Source organism: Cnephaeus nilssonii, assembly GCF_951640355.1.
Source record: "Cnephaeus nilssonii genome assembly, chromosome: 10".
Classification (NCBI taxonomy): domain Eukaryota; kingdom Metazoa; phylum Chordata; class Mammalia; order Chiroptera; family Vespertilionidae; genus Cnephaeus; species Cnephaeus nilssonii.
The window spans coordinates 19,027,432-19,049,658 of record NC_137081.1 but is presented as its reverse complement, the minus strand read 5'-3'; the positions used below and the strand labels follow the sequence as shown (position 1 = coordinate 19,049,658).

The following is a 22,227-nucleotide window of genomic DNA, read 5'->3' as shown; positions in this document are numbered from 1 at the left end:
TTAGTTACATTTAGTCATTGCCAAGTTATAAATTGGGCTTAATGCCCCAGAATGAAAATGCAGAAAAAATTCAAACAAGTCCTTAGAACTGAGGGAGGTGAGCTTTTTAACCCCAATGATTTGACCAATGTTGTTTTTGCTTTTGTTCTTAAACTTTGGAGTTAATTTTCTCAGTAGTAATACTTAAGTATTTTTATAAGAAATACTTATAAACTATTTTACTTAAGTAAACTCATTTACTTAAGTAGAAGTCAGGTGAGATCCTTTATGTTTTACAAAAGTTATCTTATAAAGATCCTAATTGATCAAATTTCTGTAAATCAGATTGTATTTCAGATAAAGTATGACCATACAGTATGCTATATAAAAGAATACTATGCTGAATTATTTGTAAACAGAATAATGAGCTATTGACACTAAAAAAAGTATTGCTTTTCAATCACTCGGTCCTAAGAAATGAGAGCCATGGTGGAATCTACTTAAATCATGCACAATAGGATAATTCAAAAGAAAATATCAAGTCAATTAGTGTAAAATATTTAAACTTTTGGTGCTAGAATAAATAATTCCTTTTATTTTAATAGTACTTCATCATTTCTAAAGGACTTTTGCACAGGTAATTATGTAGAGTTGTTGATGAGATTTTATTTGGTTATAAAAACAGCATAATTTTGTTCTCATCATATTGTATGTACATTAATTCTTTATAGAAGATTAATTCCATTGTATACATTAGAATTAATATTCTAGCATATCTTAAGTAGCATAGACTTCAGAAGTAATGCATTCATTACATAAGGACAAACACTGTTTGAACTATTCTGGTTTAAGATGCTAATTATCAATTTGTTAATGATAGTGATAGAGGAGTTTATATCTCCTTTCCTCCACTTATTTTCACCAATTTATTGTTTTATAAGGATATTCAGTTATATAAAGTTCCTTTTATAAGCTTCCAAGAGATAAATATAAGATGTGTGAGTGAGGAGTCTTATTCTAATTGGTGCTAGCTCATAGACTTTAGAGATTCATGGCGAAAATGATGCAAACCCCTTACAATTCCACTAACAAACAAAGAAAAAAAAGAATAGAACAGCTCTGTGACAAATGCCTTATAGACCTAATCTAAAAGGATCTGGAAAAACACGATACCCAAAAGAAGATGAATACCAACTTTCATCATGGACCCATTATCATACTCTAATAATAATTAGCTATGAGGTAGTTATTATCATACTCTAATAATAATTAGCTATGAGGTGGTTATATGTATGTTTGTGGGTAGGAGAGAACAAAGTTATAGGAAAGTTCAAACATTGAATATATTTTTCTAGTCTCTCAGATCTATAAGACTCAGTCTAACATATAGTTTATTGGTTTGTTATTAGACTTGGAAGGAACTCTATCACTTTACAGATGAGAACACTGGGACCCAGGAAGATTGTAATTGGCCAAAATTCAATCATGTGGGATAGGAGAGAAAGGTTTTTTTGAAAACTACCTTTATTTATTCTTTGTCCATGAGATTTATAAATTATCTTACCCTCTTATACAAAGAGCCACATACAAATTATGTCCAAGATTTCAACCCATCATACACAATCAATAGAGTATAAAATATAATTTTATATTTGGAGGTGCTATTTTGTAGAGTAATTTAGAGAACCTAAAACTAGTATAGACAGTTACCTTTTCTTCTTTCTTGTAGTAGAGAGAGAATAACTTCAAAATGATGTTTCAAAAAAATGGCGATTCGAATTTAGGTATTTTTATTGTTTTTTTGTAATTGTGATTTTTCTTTGTTTCTCATGTCCATTATATCAAAAGATTAAAATTAGCTACTAATAATAAGCATTTCTTGATCTTAGACTATGCACCAAGCACTTAGCGGGGGTAATGGCAATGTTATTCATTTCAAGTTGAGAACACCAATGCACAGAGATTAAGTGACTTGATCAAGATTGCACAGGTAATAAGTGGTGATGACAGGATTTGAATGTAGGCTCCAGAATCTGGTTTTCAGCCCATGGACTCATATTTTTTACATCTAGTAGTCAGTACTAATTTCTCATGTTGCATTACTTAAGTTTGAAAGAGTAGACTAAAAACTAGAAATTAGGAATAGAAACTCTTCTCTGTATCATGAAATCAAAAGATATAAGGAAGAGGTACATTCCAATGTGTGTATCAGAGTTATCCTAAATATTAGTATTCAGTGTAGAATGCTGCCTTTGTCTGGTGAATTCTGCGTGAGCCACTGTAATTGTAGTACCATAGAAATCAGGTCCCCTTGACAGAGTTAAACTCCTTTCTGGGCTACAGTGACGTCTTCAGTGCTAGTTGGGCAACAGAGAAATGAAGATGAAACTTCAGACTACACCCCAGCTGAAACTCAGCTGTGGTGAGAACGGGAGTTGTCATCTTGCGGGCACATTCTACTCTCAGAATGGCCGGGCGGGTTTGTAGGACTGATAAATCAAAGGAAGCTGCTGCAGCCTTGGCCACAGTAAGCACCAGTCCAGAGCAAAATGTTTCCTTTTTGGCATAGTCTGCTTTCACTTACTCCCTTTTGTGTTGCCACCAACAGCTTAGGTAACTGGCCTCGGCAGATGAGTTCCAGGTAAAGAAAGCTTCCAAAGTCTGGCAGGCAGGGCCCGCTGCCTCTCATTCACGGAGGGGAAATGAGCTGAGGCTGCAAGTTTGGATTAATTCCAACCTCTTACAATCTCTACATGCAGTGTCTTGTCAAGAGGCAAACTTAAAGCCAAAATACCATGCTCAGGAGCAAAGGCAAACAAAACAAAACAAAACCCTCCAAAATGCATTTAGACTAAGCCAAGCAGTAATGTGCAGTGAGTTAATTTTGTCTCCTTTTAATACATTTGTACCTCTGAAAATGCAGGCGAGAAGTTCCTAATTACTGTGGCGCTGACTACTTTTAAGAACAGTAAAACCCTGCCATAATAAGATAAGTGGACTCCAAAAATGCAGTTCTGCCAAACAAGGAGTCGCATTTTTACGAAGTTAATGAAAAACAATATTTTACAAGTGGTAGAAAATATCACTAAAAGCACAGTGGAAGTTATTCTGTACAACTATAGCCTCACACTGAATTAAACCCCAACTATCTTGAGGCTGTTACTTTCTAGTACCCCTCCCCCTTTAGAACATAAGAAATTTTGCCCATCCTACATCTGAAAATAGGGGCTGGTGGAAGGCAGAAGCCAGCTAGTAATTGAATTATATCCAAATTTGTGTTATCACAAGGTTATACTGAATACCATCCATCCAGATGTGACTCAGTGGCTTTGGTCAACGCAAGATTGACATTCTTAGTATGTCTTTTGACCTCTAAGCATACCTTTTGTCTTCAGGGACAAATAAAAATAATCATAGGGGTGAACATTTATTGAATACTTTACCATGTGTCAGACACTATGCTAACTACTTTGCATATATTTCCTTAGTTACAGACACATCATCTCTTTGAACAATGTAATTTGATTGTCCCCATTGTAAAGATGACAAAACTGAGGTGCAGAAATGTTAAGTAATTTACCAACGATCACATAGTTACTTTGTGCCCGATTCTGAAATTTAACCATAGAGTTTTTACCTGGAGTGGAGTGGTTTTATACAGGTAATGAGTGCCAACAATGGAAATACTAAGGTCTGGCTCATTAGAATTTATAGCATCTCCTTTTTCTACTTCATACCACCTATTAGCACTATCATAGATTGAATGTGGCTGTAAAAGTGAACTCAATTGGTTTTTCTACTTGTCAGCAACTCCAGGAAAAAATTGAGAAGGAAGATTGAAATTATTGATTAATTGGTGGTTTGTGGGATCCATGCGTGATGTTATACCTACACTACCTGAATTGTTAAAACTATTGTGTAGTTTTAAGTTGAAGGAGTCTATGAGGCATCTCACTGGTGATGGTTGTGAAAGATAGAGGAGTGAGGTTTCTTCTGGCCCAGCTCTTGCTGCTGACTTTTGCATGGTGGTGTTTCTATGGAAGTGAAGGCAGGTGCATGAGGACAGGATTCTGGATGTACCATGCTCGCTCATGATATAATTAATAGTAATAGTAATAAATAGTAATAGTTGAGGGGCCCATAGTAAATAACTTTCATTTCTATTTGATTGGCTTAAAATGAATTTGGATTTTATTCTGGGAAGCCCAGAACTCATCATCATTCTTCTTCTGCTGGGGATTGCCCCATCCAATTTCTCCATTCTCACACATGCCAGCAACACTAGGCAACCTCCCAGGTTAGAAATATCTGAGTCATCTTTGACTCCTCCCTTTCTAGTAGCCTTAAAGTCAGAATCTATCTTGTGAAATGCGTCCTGAAATGAATCCTTTCTTTTCATCCTTCCTGCCACCCGTCGCTCCAAAATTTCATTGTTTCATGCCTAGATTTCTTCTGTAGATTTTTCAAATACCCTCATCAGATAATCTCCTAAAATACTTTTGGGGCCTAACAAGTTTCAGCTTCTCTTTGTTTAACTTTCAAGACCTTTATAATCAGAATTCATCTACCTTTCTGTTCCTTCTGTTCTGCAGTATGATGCCTATGCCTAAGGAAGCAGTGTCTGAGTGTGTCCCACACATCTTTTTTTTAAAAAAATATATTTTATTGATTTTTAATAGAGAGGAAGGGAGAGGGATAGAGAGTTAGAAACATCGATGAGAGAGAAACATCGATCAGCTGCCTCCTGTACACCCCCCACTGGGGATGTGCCCACAACCAAGGTACATGCCCTTGACCAGAACCGAACCTGGGACCCCCCAGTCCGCAGGCCGACACTCTATCCACTGAGCCAAACCCGTTTCGGCTGTCCCACACATCTTAACACTCATTCCTGCTTGGATCGGCATGCTTGTGAATTATCCTCAATGTCTATTAAAAGGCAAGCTCACATCCAAGGCTTACCTTTCGGCTTTCCCGCATCATTCAAACTCCAATTAGTTCTGCTTTCTATCTCTCTTGTTGATGTATTGTATTATAGTGATCTCTGAGTGTTTTATGCTTTAATCTTGACTCACTCGTTGGAGAGACAGAACATGAATAGCAGAACTCACATCATAACACCACACTATTATATACAGCATGATTCCCAGCATAGGGAACAAAATAGGAGTTTAATAAATTGGTCAGATTTGGATACAGATTAATATGGGTGACTGAATTACAAAATTCACCAAAAGATGAATAGTAAAAACAAACAAACAAAAATCCCTCAGTGTATGAGATGAGTAAAGGACAAGAAGTTAGGTTGGTTTTGGTTAGATCTTTACTTCTCAGATCTAGGTAAATCTCACTGTGCTATCAAAAATGTCCATAATGATAATGTTGAGGGGGTGGGGGAATGAACATAAGGCTCCCTCACTCCTCCCCAGGTAAGTCCACCTGGGAATTTCCATCATGAACACCTAAGGGCTCTTACAAATACTACATACATAAGATTTTTGTGTGGGAGAGATTTTACAGTCTGCTTCTTGCTTAAGTTCCAGAAAATGTCAGAATAGCTTTTGAATTTCACAATGAAAGCCCCATCACTTACTTCTTCCATTAGCAAGTCAGTAGTTGACAACTTTTACGGAAACACTGGTGACCCTTAGGTGGTAACATGAGGGTAAATTCTGTGAAACTCATAGAAACGGATATTGGGATTAGATTGTGACTTTGCTTCCTCTAGCATTCTGCACAGAGCTGCAGGAAACAGCAGGAGGAAGGGAACATTGGCTCCATCACACGAATATACAGGAATGGCTACAGCTTCTGTGGGTAGTTGCCCATCTCTCCCCAATCCTGACTTGAAATTCTATCATTCTCTCATGCAATGCAGATGGACACACCCTAATGCCAGAAAGTATGACAAAAGGATTTCCCAACTAATGCCTAACAGCAGGCTTAGTATAAAGAGCTGCATCACAGAACCGGAAGTTCCTTGAACTACAGTAAACTTATTTCAACAAGGGGAAAACTAAAGAGGAAAGAATAGCTGTTGATTGTACAGTCGCAGATCTATTTTTCTGTCTGTTCTACATCATCTCTACTTTTGATGATCTACCTTACAAGCTTCGCAGAGGTGACTGCCTCACTGATATTGGCTCTGGGAGCCACATCTTCTCTTTCTTGTTCCTTTTCTCTTCCCTTCCTTTAAAAGAGCAGAGGGGCTCCTGTTACTCTCAGATAGGATCCTCTAATATCTAAGTCTATATGATAAATTTGTATCTGATAAGGTGCCTCCGTTTCATTTAGCTTTTTTTTGGAGTTTCCTCCTTTTCTTTTATTTGGGGGTTGTTACTTTGTCTCCCCATTTTTGCTGTCCCTTTGTATTTGTTTCTATGTATTAGATCAAATTGCAATGCTTCCCCATCTTTGTGGGGTGGCCTTTATGTAGTAAGTGTTTTGTGGGACCCACTGGAACAGTCTCTTCCATCTCCTGAGCTGGGTGCTCTAGAATGTCCCTTGTTATTTGGGCTCTCCTGTTGTAATTGGGTCTTGATTGTGGGTGTTCCAATCATGGGTGGGATCTCCTCTCAGGCTGACTGACTGTGAGGCTCATCCCTGACCACATTGTGTGAGTTGTTGTGCAGGGCAGTGTCCAGGTGGTTTCTGCCCTTCCTTGTTATAAGTTTCTTTCTCTGGGTGAATATTCCCTAATTTAGTTTTATTTCCGGTCTGGTCCTAGGAGGAGGTGCAAGAAAGGTCTGCTTATTCCACTTCCATCTTCTCCTCCTCAATCAAATATCCTGGTAGCTTCCAACTTGTCCTGACTCCTCTCCTTCCATAGCTTACTCCCAAGTCTGTATGAAAAGAAAAATTGATTATTTCTAAAACCCTCTCAAGAATAGCAATGTTACTTGCTGAAGTTGCCAATATCAGCTGTTATTTCCAATATGCCCTTGAAGTTAAGAGCCAGAGAGCCCAGATACTGGGAATGCTATGGGGTTAAAATGTCTGTAGACTTCTCCATCACAGCTAACTATTTCTCAGAATTTTTTAAACCTCCTCCTTCACTCCCTGACTTTCTTTCCAGATATTTCTATCCAAATTTCTTTAAAGAATAGAGTTACTTTTTATGATATGGGGTTTTCAATGCACAGCTAACCATAGCCTCCTAATTTCATACTGTCCAGATGGATCAACACAATTAACACAACAAATTTTGGGAGTGGAAATGCAGCTAACTAAAGAGAAAATAATACAGGTTTCATACCACATTACCAGTATTTTTCCCCTTTGCCTCTTCTCTATCGTTGAAATTTACAAACAGATATACCCACTCTATGTTACTTAAACACATTAAAATAAGCTCCTTGAAAGATGTGGATTCCAGGTTCTTACCTAGGCTTTTTAAAATATATATATTTTTTATTGATTTCAGAGAGGAAGGAATGGGGAGAGAGATAGAAACATCAGTGATGAGAGAATCATTGATCAGCTGCTTCTTGCACACTCCTCACTGAGGATAAAGCCCTCAACCTGGGCATGGGCATGTGCCCTGACTAGAATTGAACCATGACCTCCTGGTTCATAGGTCAATGCTCAACCACTGAGGCATCCTGGCTAGGCTACCCTAAGCTTTTTGAATGGGCATTTGGTGGAGGAGCTGGTGGAGATGAGGTGATGAGGATGGGCTGATGGTAGTTGAGTGGGAAATACTTTTTAAAAAAATATATATTTATTGATTTCATAGAGGAAGAGAGAGGGAGAGAGAGAGATAGAAACATCAATGATAAGAGAGAATCATCGATCGGCTGCCTCCTGCATGCCCCCTACTGGGGATCAAGCCCGCAACCCAGGCATATGCCCTTGACTGGAATTGAACCTGCAATCCTTCAGTTCGCAGGCCAACACTCTATCCACTGAGCCACGCCAGCTAGGGCAGGAAATTCTTAAGCAAGTTAAAGTTTGAGAGTGACCTCTTCCTTTCTTTTCAACTAGCTTTTCTTACTTAAAGCAGTTGCAGTTTTTACTAGCTCACTGCAGTTAAAGTGAACCAGCAAATGGATTTAATTATTTGAGTAAGTTCAGGGAAGAATTTGCTTTTGCCTGAACTACATTGCAGCACTTAACCCTGGCTCTTTCAGGGCAATCCTCAGGATGTCAGCAGTCTCATACCATTTTCATGTCTTATGTTGACACCATTTTCAGGACAGTTGATAGGAGAATGCCTCCTCTCAGAATGCACTGCCAGCTTGGTTACTAAAGAAGGAAGTGTTCATAATTTCCTGAATTTTTATGCACAGGTGTTTTTCCAAGATGATTTCATGGTTAAGTTACCTGCCCAGGGGAGCCCAGTTCCACTTAAACAAATGCTACTTCATATTCTAACATTGTATCACTATGCTTCTAGTTTCATAAATATCAGGAGAATGAGAAAATATAAAAAAATCATTTCATTATTTTGAAATTGCTGCTCTATGTGAGATGGTAGAAAGATGCTTTATATTCTACAAGGATGTGCCTACAGCTGTAAAGACTAGGTCTTCTTTCCATCCTCATGTTGCTTGGAATCTAACGCTGGTTGAAGAAACACACATAAAAAGTTATTTGCCATAATAGACTTTAAAAATAAAAAGTTAAATACAACTAAAGTAAAAGTGTTAAATATAGCTCTTGGCACAGGATTTTATATGTAATAGAAACTCAGATATTTATTCATTAATTAAAAGTGATGTGTAACAACAGTGCAAATACTTAAGAAAATAAGTATTCAATAAGCAGCATTGGTAGTAAAAACAATAAGTTTTAAAAAGGAAGAGATTACTATCAATTAGTGTCATCAAGAATTACTCCAGGACTTAAGCTTGGAAAGGAAAAAAAAAATGAAATATGCAACAAGAAGAGAGGTGTCCTTCAAGAGAGAGCAAGGTCATGATCAAAACCTTGGAGGCAGGAACCCTCAGGGTCACTAACTGGCTGAGGATAGTAGAGTTGTCTGGCCAAAACAAAGTTTGTGCTGGAGAGTAGAGGAGATCAAGTGCAGTAGGGTCAATCATATAGGGTTTTCAATACTAAGAGTTTGGGTATTTTTCTGTAGTCATAGAAACATTGAAAGTCTATGAGAAGTTATTTACTTTTTTTCTAACATGAGAGGTAAACTAAAAGAAGTTTGAAAGGTTTTCCACCATAACTGTTTAGCTCCATCCAGTTGTTTCTATCACAGGCTATATTAGTTATCTATTGCTCTCTAACAAATTGCCTCCCAAAATTGAGTGGCAACAACAATTAACATTTATTTGCCTCCAGTTCTATGGGTCAGAAATTTGGGAGTGGTTTAGCTGTGCAGTTTTGGCTTGGAGTCTCTCATGAGACTGTAGATTTGGTGCAGGGCTGCCCTCATATGACGGCTTGACTAGGGCTAGATGGTGTTTCCAAGGTGGATTGCTCATAAGGCAAGCGAGTTGGTGCTGACTGTTGGTGAGAGTTCTCAGTTTCTCCCTGCAGACTGTTTCAGTGCTCTCATGACGTGGCATCTGGCTTCTCCCAGAGCGAGCAACACAAGGAACAGTCAGGCAGATGCTATCCTTTTTATGACCTAACCTCAGAGCATCACTTCCGCCACATCTGTTCATTGGAAACAAGTCACTAAGCCTGGCCCATAGTCAAGGGCAGGGGAACTAGACTCCATTTTTTGAAGGAAAAAGTGCCAATGATTCTGAGGACACATTTTAAAACCACTATACAGACTAACAAGAGTCAGTGGTACAGTAGTAGTGTGTACTAAACATGTGTAAATTATTCAGGTCCATCATGCCAGAGAACTTTTTTTTTAAATTTCTTTATTGATTAAGGTGTCACATATTTGTCCTCATCCCCCATTCCCATCCCACACCCCTCCCCACGGATGCCCCAACCCCCTGTTGAACTTAACCATTGGTTAGGCTCATATGCATGCACACAAGTCCTTTGGTTGATCTCTCCCCCCTCCCCCCACCCTCCCCTATCCTCCCTCTGAGGCCCGATAGTCCGATCGATGCCTCCTTGTTTCTGGTTCTGTTCTTGTTCATCAGTCTATGTTGTTCATCATTTCCCCTAGATGAGCGAGATCATGTGTCACTAGAGATATACTTATATGAACTGAATGTGAGATGAGCAATAATAGTTATGCTGACAGGCAAATGAATCAGTCTGTAGTGAGTTTCTTTCTGGACCAACAGTTCTTTTGAGACCCAATATCAATGTCCACCAGTTCCTTATGTGTACATGTCGGCACTGACCCCTCAGCTCTGGATGGTGGACAAATGGTGGTAATGCAGGTTCGATTCCCTCTGGTTGGGTCTCGGCCAGACCCAGGGGCACGGCTTCATCCGGACCCAGGGGCACGGCTTCATCCGGACCCAGGGGCACGTGGCCTCACCCGGACCCAGGGGCACGTGGCCTCACCCGGACCCAGGGGCACGTGGCCTCACCCGGACCCAGGGGCACGTGGCCTCACCCGGACCCAGGGGGTGCGTGGCCTCACCTGGACCCAGGTGCGCGCGGCTTCCCCCGGACCCGGGATCCAGCCTCACCCGGATCCAGAGGCACACGGCCTCACCCGGACCCGGGATCCAGCCTCACCCGGATCCAGAGGCACATGGCCTCACCCGGACCCGGGATCCAGCTTCACCTGGACCCAGGGGCGCATGGCCTCACCCGGACCCAGGGGCGCGTGGCCTCACCCGACCCAGGGGCGTGTGCATACCAGAGAACTTATGTGCTTGGTGCCATACTGCATTCCTAGTATATAGTCCAATACCTGCAACTGGAGGTATCAGTTAGCATTTTTTCAACGATTATTGTTGTATAGATAAAGATATTTATTTTCAGGGGTTTTAGTGACAGTTCTCATTAGGTAAGTATTGAAGTCAAGATTTAATTTGGTCTTACCATCAAAATCCTCTTCCTATTCACCAGGCTATCTGTCAAACAGAATCACTCATCTCTATTAGAAAAACTTACCTTGCTGTAGGCAGAGCTCACTGAACTACTCTCTGGAATATTGCCTGGCACTTAGTAGTCACTCAACAAGTATTTGTTGAATAAATGAACAAATTTGGTGTAATACATGCAGGCTAGAAATAGGAAGAACCTTTTCAAATTGACTAATAAGTCAATGAAAAACAGGGGCATACTTGGGGCCAGAAAGTTTGCCTCTTGTGCAGGTTATTAGTTTGTCATTTTCATTGAAAAGACATCTTGTTTAAAGTGTTGGCGAGGATGCAGAGAAAAAGGAACCCTCGTGCACTGCTGGTGGGAATGCAGACTGGTGCAGCCACTGTGGAGAACAGTATGGAGTTTCCTCAAAAAACTGAAAATGGAACTCCCATTTGACCCAGTAATCCCACTCCTAGGAATATATCCTAAGAAACTGGGAACACCAATAAGAAAGGATATATGCACCCCTATGTTCATAGCAGCACAATTTACAATAGCTAAGATCTGGAAACAGCCTAGGTGCCCATCAGCAGATGACTGGATCAGAACTATGGTACATCTACACAATGGAATATTATGCTGCCATAAAAAAGAAGGAATTCTTACCATTTGCAGCAACCTGGATGGAATTGGAGAACTTTATGTTAAGTGAAATAAGCCAGTCAATGAAAGAAAAATACCACATGATCTCACTCATTTATGCATAATAAAGAACATTATAAACTTGAACAAAAAGATAGATACAGAGGCAGTAAAGCATCAAACAGTCTGTCAAATTACAGCAGGAAGGTTAGGGAGAGGTGGGGAAGATAAGAGATCAATCAAAGGACTTGTATGCATGCATATAAGCATAACCAATGGACTCAAAACTCTGGGGGGTGAGGGCATAGATGGGAGTGGGGTGGGGGGGGCAATGGTAAGATATGTACACATATAATACCTTAATAATAATAATAAAAAGACATCTTTTTTAAAGGGTGGAAGTCAGATACTAAAAATATAGATGTAATGTTCCTGTGGTTTGAAAAGCTTAAGACCACACACAAGGATTCTATGGAGAAGCAACTTTATATCATTGCATCGTTATTTTGAATATAGTTTTTCTAAGAGTGAGAGTGGAGTAAAGGGGGAAAAATAAGTGGGGTTCAGCCAGAATTCCTCTCATATTAATAGCATTAAGTGATGACATTTATCCCACAGGAAACAGCAACAAATTAAATTGAGGACATCATGGCATACCTAAACTCTCATACACCTTTCTACACAGCTCTAACACTATTTACTCTGGAAAAAAATTTTGTGGCAAAATAGAAGCTGATCTGCTTTGAAAATTCTACTCACCTCCATTGGATCCTGTAGCTTTAATTAGATGTTTATAAGATTGCATGCTAAGCAGAGCTCTGAAAATCAGGGGGAGAGGGGAAGGGAACCACAACTTTTTACATGGATTACATTTTTTTTTCAGAGGCATGCCAAGAGCTAAAATGTAAGGTCTTTACTTGTTGATGTATCTTTAGTTTCATGTGGAAATTTGACATTAAATATATGTAATCTGAAAGGTAAATGATAGTGATCAGCAATTTTCATAGGCAGGTTCAGTTTGGGGGATATTATGAATTCTGTGGTTAACATTAGGTAATATAGACAAACCTCCAGAATAATAAGGAGTTTTTCTGCAATGTTAATGTAAACTATCAAATTTAAGCTCCAGTAAAAACTAAAGCAAACGAACAAGAGTGGGATTAGGTTAATCTCAAACATTCACAATATTGCCTAAGGTATTAGAGCCATGATTCTGATGCCTACTTTTCTTACATAGATTTCTAAACATCTAGCTGTGCACATCCCCTGGGCACTCAGCTATTCTTTAAGCAAACACTTATTATAGCACTATGTGGAATTTAAAGGAGAACACGGGATTTTTAGACAAAAAAAAAATATCAACAATCAAGTTGTGGGGGCAAGATACTCTGTACTTGATCCATAACCTATTACATGATCAACTTTGATAGCAGGAACAAAAAACCACAAACGCATTAAGATTTTTTAAAAAATTATTATGACCTTTGGAGTCTAGAGAAGTTAGCAATACTTAACATTTTGTAAGTAGGACTTGAACTGCATCCTGAGGAAGACAAATTGGTTAGCTGGATTTGCATGAGAAGAATGGGGAGTTTTTTGAGGGAGGAAAGAATCAATCAAGTTCATGGTAGTGGGATGTAAGGTGAATGGTCTTATCTTACCTCAGGGAACCTTCCCTGAACCTTTATACTAGGTTAATTTTCACCCCCATACTACCACTCCTGTATAATTGTAATTTACTATGTCTGTATTTATTTGATCTCTCCTTTATGAGGCCTGTGTGTAAGCCTATCTTTTTAAAAATTAAATTTATTGGGGTGACATCGTTTAATAAGATTTTATAACTTTCAAGTGTATATTTCTATGATACATGATCTGTATATTACATTGTGTGCCCACCACCCAAAGTCAAATCATCTTCCCTCACCATATATTTGTCCCCCTTTACCCTTCCTTACCCCTCATCCCCCCCTTCCCTGTGATACCCACCACAAGAGGGGTTGCTAAGTTATATGGTAACTCTATCCTTAATTTTTTTAGTAACCCCAATACTGTTTGCCATAGTGGCTGCACCAGTTTACATTCCCACCATTAGTGAATGGGTGTGTTTTTTTCTCTCTCTCTCTCTTCAACCTCTCCAACACTTGTTATCACTTGTTAATAATAACCATTCTACAAGTATGAGGTGGTATCTCATTGTACTGTTGATTGATTTGCATTAAACCTATCATTTCCACCAAATAACAGCAGCACCAAGCACATAACAGACACTCAATAGATAAATAAATGTCCCCTTCCAACCCCTTAGATTCTGCTGAGAAATGAGTTTGAATGGGTAATAATAGGACCAAAAGACCCAGAGCCTCAAATACCAGGGTGATGATATTGAGATATCTTTATCTGATAAGCGATAAAGAATAACACATGGAAATAGGAACATGGAACTTTGTATACATTAATCAGATAGTGTGAGAAAGATGTATCAACAAGCGTGAGAAAAGGCTGAAGCAAGAGAAAGAATTATGCAGTTATTGAAATTATAATAATTGATTGGCACTCTTACTAACACAGCTAGAGAAACAGAAATGTGCAGGAATGAATGTCTTAAATATATTGGGAGGAGAGAATCAGTAGGATAAGATGAAGTGTGAATTTGGGGGACAAAGGCATGATTGGAAACGAAAGCACTACCCTGGACTTTAATCTGGAGTCTGAGATTGTAGAACAGCAAGAACTATAACAACAGGGATCACTTTCATGTAATTTCATGTAATATTGTCTTTTAATCTTTGTAAAAATCTTGAGAGTTTCATTATCGTGATTTCTATTTTATAGATGAAAAAATCAAAATGCTTAGAGAGGGGATAGAGCCTAATGATAACCCATGGGCCTTTGATCAGGGTGTTCAACTCAAGCCCCAGTTTGACCTTGAGAAGTCACTTCACTTCTCGGAGCCTGTTTCTTCATCTGTAAAATGGGGATAATTACAGTAACTACCTCATAGCATTTGGGGGAGGGGGTATAGTTGAATAAGGTAAAGCATGAAATATGATAATTTGTGATATCACAGAGAAGGATGCCCATAGTCTATAGATGCATATAGTAAGAGCTCAGTATAAGATTATTGTGATAAGACTAGAGGTTCGATGCATGAAATTCATGCAAGAATAGACCATCCTTCCCCTGGCTGCCGGCACCAGCTTCCCTCTGGCACCTGGGACCTGGGCTTCCCTTGCAGTCCAGCTTCGTCCGGAAGGACATCTGGTCTAATTAGTATATTACGCTTTTATTATTATAGATGACTTGCCCAAGATTAAACATCTAGTAAGGGGAAGAGCTTCTGATTTAAATTAAGGTCTTTTGATGTATTTCTTATACATATCATTTGCTACTGCAGAGAATAAAGGCACAGGGATAGAGCTGTGAAAATATTAGTTGTTTATTACCCAAAGGACACTACTTGTTTATTGCAATCCATACTTTAAGAATCACTTATCCAGTGTTTGCATAGAGAAAAATCATTGGTTTTTAGCTTAGTTCTGCCAATCTTAATTATCCTAAGATTTGGCAAAGGACATAAATTCTTCTTTGGTTTCTATATTTGTGCACTGGATCATCTGTGTGAAACTGTGCCAAGAGAAATGAACTGGATAAAAATTCTCTTAATGCTAAGTTATTCTTATAATCTTTAGCAGAAACCAGTTTATGGAACTTGTTTCTCTTATTTAAATTTAAAAAATATATATATTTTTTATTATTGATTTCAGAGAGGAAGGGAAATGGAGAGAGAGATAGAAACATCACTGAAGAGAGAGAATCATTGATTGGCTGCTACCTGCATGCCCCACAGTGGGAATGAAGTATAGTTTAATAGAACCAACGTTTGAAAGAATTCTACTCTTTCCAGTAGGCCCCAGACACAATCACCTAGGAGAGGTGAGTTTATGAAAAAATGTTTTCTGAGAGCAGAAATAGAGGCTTTCTGGCTTGCTCACTAATTTTCAAAAGGTAGCCGTTGTTTTCCTGTCATATCCTTGCTAGTATTTGTGTTGATTTTCTAGAAGCTAGGGGTTTCTAATCGGTTTTGAGGAGTAACAGTCACTCTTTTCATTTTGACATGCTCTTTTCCCATTTTTTAGGAGAAGGGACATGGATATCATAAAATAATACACAAGAAAATATTACATAGTCAGTAAAAAACATATTTGAGCATAAGTAAAACAAACAAACCCAGCTTAAGCCACAGCTAAAAAGAATTCAATCAAACCTGAGTGTTAATCACTTTAGTATTATTCTCAGATTTCCTTATTCATATAGAGAAGGTCTGAAGTACTAAAACCTTCGCTGGATGTTTTGACCAAGACTTGATCCTTTTCTTTTGAAGTTTGTCCAGACTCCCCCAGATCATTCAATGTGCATAATAGCTCTTAGCAGATGTACAATAAATGTTTATGGGATGGATGGATGCATTATGGAATGACTAAATTAATGGGTCATTGAAATTTCCCTGTTTGCTACTAAAACTCATTTGAGGAGCCATTGTGTCACATCACCACCATCATTCAGCATCACTGGTGACAAACACATGAGCTTAACTAGGAATTAACAAGCTTTTTTAAAAGAATAGGTGTCTCCATTCTCATTTTCTTTTTCTTAATAAAATAAAAATGTCCTCCTTCCATTTGTTAAAATCCTAGGTGGGGCTGCTGATAAATAACCCCAAACTAAGCTCCCGACAGCTTGATTTTCACATCTCCCCGTCAACTCGTGATAAATGAATCCAATTGAGCTCAGTCTAGCCAGTGAAATCTAATGGTTATTCATTATGTTAGACTAGCCCAATTTTAATGCCTAAAGAAAAATGATTAAGAAAATGTGGGTTTGCCCTAACCGGTTTGGCTCAGTGGATAGAGCGTCAGCCTGCAGACTGAAGGGTTCCAGGTTTGATTCCAGTCAAGGGCATATACCATGGTTGCGGGCACATCCCCAGTGGGGGGTGTGCAGGAGGCAGCTGATCAATGTTTCTCTCTCATCTAGGTTTCTAACTCTCTATCCTTCTCCCTTCCTCTCTGTAAAAAATTAATAAAATATATTTAAAAAAAAGAAAATGTGGCTTCGTTATAAGTGTTCAAAGGATATTTTCCTAAGCCCTTTATCCTTCCTTTCTCTCAAACTAGCCATTTTATAATGTGGGGAAAGGATCCTCCATTTTCCGAGTCACCCTAAGCAGTAAAATGGTAGCCTTCCTTTCTTTTCACTCACACATTCTTCAGTCACCAAATTCTGCCAATTTGTCCTTCCTTATGTCTTTTAAACTCTTCTATTTCCACTGACCCTGCCTTAGTTAAGATATATATATATATATATATATATATATATATATATATATATATATTTTTTATTGTTTTTTTACAGAGAGGAAGGGAGAGGGATAGAGAGCTAGAAACATCGATGAGAGAGAAACATCGACCAGCTGCCTCCTGCACACCCCCCACCGGGGATGTGCCCGCAACCAATGTACATGCCCTTGACCAGAATCGAACCTGGGACCCTTCAGTCCACAGACCGACGCTCTATCCACCGAGCCAAACTGGTTTCGGCCTTAGTTAAGATCTTTATCCTGTCTCCTGCTATAACTATAGTAGTTTTTTCATTTTAGGTTTCCATACTTCTAACCTAGTTCCTTTCACTTTATCATTTATACCAATGTCAGTTATTTTTCTAAACACAAATCTATTAATCTTATTCCCATGCTTAATATCCTTCTGATTCAACATTCCTTTCGGAATAAAATCCAGACTCTATTGCATGGCACCTATGAACTTTTATGATCATGTTCTGACTTAACTCTTCAACACCATCTCTGGTCATGATTGATTTCCTCCCTATCACTCACAACCATGTATTTCACACTCAGCCACTTTGAACAAACTAAAGGAAATATTGCCATTATAAGTGGGGTCCAGGACATCCAATCATGTAAAATGCAGAAGCTTGTTTTGCAAGGATAATGAAATGACCTGGTGAGCCAATTTCTTTATGTCTGAATTCAAGTTATTGCATTATCATAGGGCCTTATTGTACTTCAGGCTTCTCAAGGACCTTTATGCCTTTGCATATATTATTTTCTTTCTTCACTGTCATTCTCTTGGCTAGCTCTAACTTGTCCTTCAAAATTCATGGCAGGTACTATCTTCTCTCTCACCTGCCCACATTACCTTTTGCCACCAAATTGTATCAGGAGTCCAAATTGCATGCTTTAATAGCATACCCAGTACATGACCCCATCATCATAGTATGTATTGGGCTGATTATAATTGTCCAGACACATGCTTGTCTCTCATCTTTTACCTCTCTGAACGACACACACCCATGTGTATATGTACACACACACACACACACACACACACACACACACACACATACACACACACAGATTACAAGGTCATTTATGAATTCTATTTTTTATATGTATATTTGCCCTTGATACACAGTCTAGTGGCAAGCACAAACAATAAATCAATGGTATAAATGGAAGCTAAAAATATGTATTTACAGTAAAGCATTTAAATAAATATTTGCTACTTTCTGCTTTCCAATCTGTTATAAGTATCCTAAGCCAATTTGGCCATTCATGCTCATTTGGGTTCTTCTTGGTAGACAATATTAATAATTATCTGAGAATTTGAGATAAGGCAGTTCTGTGGGTTTCACCCCCCAAATTTGGGATATCTGCAATGAAAACAAATCTTGCAGTTTGCTGTCCACAAAAACATGTATTAGCTAGCATGTACAAAAGAGATCACATGAACCTGTTTGTGAAGCTCAACGAAGTCCCAGCTCTTTGTCCTTTCAGACACTCACATGCAGCAATACATGTAGCATTAGTGGATATTAGACTCAGAATTACCAGATCAGTGCTGGAGCTCAGGGCTGAATGGAGCTCCTAGACAACATGGGCTCTCGGAAGGTACAGGATCCTGTGTTTGCAGATTCTCACACCCCATTCATGTAAAGGAGGAGGTGTATTTATAGTATTTCTGGCCAAGCCACTTTAATTTGGACACCATTTATTTCCCCTCTGAAAACTTACTTTTTACACTCCATTGGCTCCTAACACATTCCAGGGCTGACTGAAGTAAAGGCAGGGGAAGCATTGCCTTGCAGAGTGCCATCCTGGCTCAGGGCCTCGGAGAGTTCCTCATTTAGGTTTAACTACTGCTGGACTGTATATTCCTGACTCGGGAACTTCAAAAGTTACCTAACAGCCTCTGCATTTTAGATTAGAGTTAACTTCAAAAATTAACAGATAGTTGCTAGATTAAAATTAACCAAGACACTTAACCCACAGTATCCTGATGCATCTTAAAGTATAAACTACATATATAACATCAGTGAACACTTGGATTCTTTGGCCAGTCAACAAGGATAGTTGCCAGTCCCCTGCTATAAATGGTGTATGTTATAGTGCTGCTGACAGCAACAGATTCAGGTCAGAAGGCTTGTTTAGCTGAACAAACACTCTCCTGTAATAGTTTAAAATATTTCCCATTCATTACTCCCTTCCTGCGTTCACCGTTGGTTGTAATTGTTCTCTTATTGTCTTGTCTTCAATGCAAGGGTCCAGACTTCTTCTACCACCATTATTACCTTTTATGCTTTATATGAAAACTATATAATGGTTTTTTCACTTATTTATGGGGTCTATCAATTATATAGTATTACTTGATTCTCCAAGTCCCTATATGTTCAGTTTCTTCAGCTTGACTATTTGCCCAACATTTCTGCCCTTCCTCCTCCCTAACACAGTATCCCCAGTGTCCAGCAGAGTTACTTTCGAATATAAAGTGCTAAAATGTTTATAGAATGAATGCGTGACATTCCAAGTTATAAAGAGGAGAATCTTATCCTTGAGTACATAATACTAAAGTGAATGAGACAGAATTATTACTTATTAAACCAAATTAATTTAGACCCCGTCTTGTTGAAGTAAATCCCATTGTAAAAAATACTTATGGGTGAGGAATTAATCTTTATTGTGCTCAGGACTATGATAAATCTTTTACATACAACATTTCATTTGACCTTGACAGTATCACTTGGAGATAGATGCTGTTGTCTCCTTTTGCCTCTGAGGAAAAGAGGAAGTGAAATCAGTTGGCTAATGTCATCCAGTGGGTAAAGCTGCAGCCAGCTTTGAGTCCAGGCCTGAGCTAACAGCATGCAAATCTTCACCATACCCATTGCCAGAAATGCTGTGAAATCTTGATCTGATTAACTTATTTTCAATTAATAGTTGCTGCAGTGAAAGTTTAGTACATCTAATGTACAGGGAGCTCATTGAAATTTGGATGTTATAGCATGAGCTTCTTATATTGGCACCAAACACTGTGTCATCCACTCATTTGTTAATTTGTCTATTCAACAATGATTTTTTGAGCTCCTACTCCAACCATGCTATGACAGACCTATATAGGGCATGATATACATATGCAATTTTGCCAGGAAGGCAAATTGGCCTTCATGTAGCTGCCAACAGGTTCCTGGGATCAATAAACATATTGATCCTTGTGCAGTTGGGATAATAGCTATAAGAAACTTTGTCCAGTTTTCCTCTTTGGATGTTTAAGGACTTCAATTCAGCTTTACTAGATGAAAAGCATTAATCTTACAGCCATTTCAGCTTAGTAGAAGATTGTATTTGACCTTAGCATCTGTAATTGCTTCTCTAATTTTTTATCTTTGGTTTTAAAGAATTACAGGAAGACAAGTGCAACCATTTTGTTTAATTTGAGTAATAAGACAATCATCAGTTGAGACTCAGATTGCCATTTGATAAATAAAAAGTCACTGCACTTTTTTGGTGTCTGGCTATAAGCATAAGATATGATTCACATGTAAATTATATAGTGACATCTTGTGTAGATTAAAAATATTCTTTATAAGAGTGGTAAAAGGTAGAAAAAGAAACTCCATAATGATAAACATGAAAATCATAGAGATCAAACCATACCAAAAATGTTTCCATTTTGATCTAGTAGTTTAAGGGCAAAATACATGTAGCAGTTAAAGCTAAGCTACTCAGCATGGCATACCACATACCTTTCTCATTAGATTGAATACCCAAGATAAGCCTCCTGACATGTCATGTGAGCTGCTCTGCCTCAGTATACCCATCTGAACTATGAGTTTCAATCTCATTGTCCCCAAGAGAGCACCACAATGGTAAAGTGACTTCTAGTTAGCACACACTAGAGACACAATGAAAAGCAGTATTACACTAATCCAGAAGACAAGTGAGTGGGATTGATCTATTGTTTTTTCTGTTTTTGCAAATGTTTTGCTGGTTGTTCAGTATAAAGAGACGTTGACATATAATCTCTTCTAATGTCCAAAAGCAATTAGTACTTTTAGACCATGGGATCCTCCTCACCTTTCTCTCTGGTTCCCATGCTGCATCCTGACCCTCTCTAAGCCTTTGTACTGAACGCTGATGTCTAGATCTCTCCCTCTGATGTACTGCTCAGGGACAGCTCGTGCTCAGGACATTTCCCAGCTTCCTTTCTCTATCAAACTTTCACATTCACCATCCATTTCCACAGACTCCTGTTCCCTGCTAGGTAACTCTACAATTTATGACCGATAGGCAGTAACACCAGTGAATCTGTCAGGTATCCAATGTTTTACACATCTCAGGAAACATAATCTATTAATCTAATTTACATGCACACATCTCTAGAGAACCATTACTATGTGGAAATGCCTATCATATTGCCAAGTTAGGGAAGAGGATTTAATCAGAGGCAGAAGGGGACTTCCATACTCCCATCAGCTTTCAGATCACACAGTATAAACAGAATAATGTAGTATTTGAAAGAATATAAGATTTGAAATCATAACTTCTTGTTTAAAGTTCCAACTTTATTTACAAATGTCACTGAGCTTCTATTACCTAATCCATAAAAGGGGAAATGATGCTTATCTTTCATGGTTATGTGGATACAGCTCAAATGTGATGTTATTTGTGAAAGTACTTTTGAACCTAAGAGCATTAAAACATGTTATAGTTACAGTTGGCCACATATGTTATCCTTATAGTAATTGAAAAAGAGACCCCTTCAAGTCAATTCTTCAAGGACATATAACAGGTTATATATATTTCAAAAACTATGGGAGGACTGGCAGCTAGCAAGGGGCTTGAGTATGGAAGAGGGGGTCACAAACTTTTATGTACCAGCCTCTTCATTGATTCTTTATAGGTTATTGATCCTTCTTTCCCCTCATCTCAGCCTTAAGTCCATCAGACTGGGAACAGTGAGGAGAAAGAAGTCAAGTGCTTGAACAAGGAATACTGACTGTGCTGGCCTGTTTTCCTGAGCTCTGTGGCACAATTATAAAAGTCTTATTGCAAAATATTTAAAAATGTTTCATTTGAGTGGGTGTGAGAGAGATTCTGTTGTTGGAAGTTAGTAGAGGGTGGTGGCTGGTAGATGCTAAAGCTTGGATCTTATCCTGAATGTAAAAAGGCTGCTCAGAAAAGAGGGCATTAAAATGCCAGGAAAAACTGAACAATTTCAGTGTAGTGCCTATATAATATGTAACTGCATAAGGACTCAAGAAGAGGGACTCTCACTTTCATCTGAGGTCTACACAACTGTGTAACACTCTTAAGAAAGACAATTCCACTAGTCCAGTAACAAAAAA

The 22,227-nt window shown here is 38.5% G+C and overlaps 1 protein-coding gene across 1 annotated transcript in view; it reads left to right on the top strand.

Annotated features, from left to right (window-relative positions):
• The window catches only part of ABCA12 (ATP binding cassette subfamily A member 12), a gene marked incomplete at both ends in the record, with an annotated part of 173,372 nt that overhangs the window by 17,088 nt on the left and 134,057 nt on the right, over positions 1-22,227 (top strand). The gene's annotated exons all lie outside the window — the stretch shown is intronic.